Here is a 2,645-nt window from a genome sequence, read left to right on the forward strand (position 1 = left end):
AATGAGTGGATTAGGGAGTTGGATGGAAAATAAATTTATTTACAAATTGCCAGTACAGAAGAGTTAAGTAATAATACTCAGACATGTGGAGTTTTATGCATTAACAGAGGCCTCTTACCTCATGGTGACACAGTGTAGTACAGACCCACAGCTACAGCTCCCCAAGCTACTCACTACATATGGCCCTTCTGCCCAGATTGTTAGCCTGGAGACATCTATGGAATTCGTTCCTTCTCTAGCCTTCCATAGGATGAGTCAGAAAAAGAAGCGTGTCCCTGCTGTTTTAGGTCTTCAGCTTTTTACCCATTATTGCTCAGGCATCCGTCTATTCATTATCCATCTACCCATCATCCATCCATTCCATCCACCAATCATCTATTTAACTACCTACCTATCATCTATCTATCATCCATCCATCCATCCATCCATACATACATACATCTATCTATCCAGTCATCATTCATCCATCCATCCATCATCCATCCACCCATCATCTACCCATTCGTCCATTCATCCACCTATCCATTCATCCATCACCCATACACCTATATATCCACCCATTGTTCATCCATTTCATCCATTCATCATCCATTCATCCACTCATCATCCACCCATCCATTATTAAACTATTCATCCATCATCTACCCACTTATCATCCATCCATCCATCCATCCATCAACCAACCATCCATCCATCCATCATCCTTCCAATTAAAGCCTTCTTGAGACCAAATTTACTAATCTATAAAGTAGGGATAGTCGGTAATATGAAGTATGTTAAGTTCTTGGCATATCATGGGCTCATTAATATTTATTCCGTGGGTTCCTCTTGCTTTACTAAAGATCCAACTTCCAGAGAATTTTAATTCTTTGAAGTGTTCCATTTCTGTGACTGGATAATGTTCAATGAGCCTGTCCTTTTATTTGATGCTCTGAGAGTCAATCAGCAGTACTCTGGGTCCTTTTCATTAGCAGAGGCCTTTCTATGGCTTCCACAGAGAACAGTAAGAAAACCAGGGAGAAAAGTAGCAGGGGAATCATGAGTGATGGAAACTGAAGGCCAGAACAGCAACAGGCTTCACCTTGAAGGAGCCAGAGGTGGGCACGGGGTTATAACAGGAAATTTATATTAGCCTCATCACCTTTCCTCCGGAGTCTGTCTTTCAACTAGAGCAATGTTGAACTACACAAAGCCCCAGCTGAAACTTTGATATGTCTTCTCTGTAGGTAGCCATGTCCTTGAATCCAGGGCGGGGAATAAAACACTTAGGCCGGGGATTATGATGGTAGCTAGCAAGGTCGTATGGATTGACTCCTGAAGAAAACTGATGGAAAAATCATTGGATATTTCATTTGTATGGCACTTTACATTTGTCTAGAGTTTATGTATGCTGTCCCATTACAAACTGTGTGCTTGGAAAGTCATACTTTTTTTTTTTTTTTCTGTCTTTTTGAGACAGGGTCTCCCTGTAGCCCCAGCTGTCCTGGAACTCACTATGTGGACCAGGCTGGCCTCAAACTCACAGAGATCCACCTGCCTCTGCCTCCTGAGTGCTGGGATTAAAGGCATGTGCCACCACGCCTGGTATTCATACGTTTTTATATACCTTTTTTTAATATTTTATTTATTTTTATTTTATGTGTATGGGTGTATTGCCTGAATGTATGTGAGTGCACCCGTGTCATGCAATGCCACAGAGGTCAGAAGAGGGCTTTGGATTCCCCTAGAACTGGAGTTAAGGACTGTTCGTAGCCACCATGTGGGTGCTGGGAATTGAACCTGGGTCCTCTGCAAGAGCAATCAGTGCTTTTAACCACTGAGCCATCTCTCCAGCTATTTACCTATTTTAAAGATGAAGATACTCATCACAGTGGTACACATCTTTAATTCTAGCATTCAGGAGGCAGAGGCAGGCTGATCTCTGTGAGTTCAAGGTCAATCTGGTCTACGCACTAAATTCCAGGAGGCCAGTCAGGGCTACATAGTGAAATCCTGGAGAGAGAGAGAGAGAGAGAGAGAGAGAGAGAGAGAGAGAGAGAGATATAGAGAGAGAGAGAGAAACACAGCTAAGACAGACAAGCTGCTTACCTGCCAGATTATGTGGTCTCTAACCCCTGACTCCACATCCAGAGCCCTTTTCCCCAATTCAGAGATCTTTTCATATAGTCCTAAGACACTGGGACGAGTTACTTCCCCACAGCTTAGGAAGTCTATGACTTCCAAAACCACTTAGAGAGACCTCTTAGTTGTTTGAAATTAATTAATGCAAAATTTCCAGAGCACCTACTTGCAGCTTGCTTGCAGTTCCACACTGAGTGGAGGAGGCTGACCAGCCAGAGGCCATGTAATCCAGTGAATGCAGTGGTGTTGGAAACTGGCTGTTTTGGGACCATCAGCATCCAGTTATCCTGTCAATAACTCTCAGAGACAGTGACTCAGCAGCTGAGACTAAAAAGATGAGGACTTCTGCAAAGGGGGGTAGAGGGGGCAACCTGTACACACCAGATTGTAATGAAGTTCTGTTGGGGGAGGGGGCACTGAAGGAGGTTCAGTAGCTGGAGAGAAGTGGGGAGTATGAGCAGGGGAAAAATAAAGAGAACTGTATCCTTGGCGCACCATGGGAAGTTTTAGGGCTTCATGAGAGG

Source organism: Nannospalax galili, unplaced genomic scaffold, assembly GCF_000622305.1.
Source record: "Nannospalax galili isolate Female #2095 unplaced genomic scaffold, S.galili_v1.0 scaffold793, whole genome shotgun sequence".
Classification (NCBI taxonomy): domain Eukaryota; kingdom Metazoa; phylum Chordata; class Mammalia; order Rodentia; family Spalacidae; genus Nannospalax; species Nannospalax galili.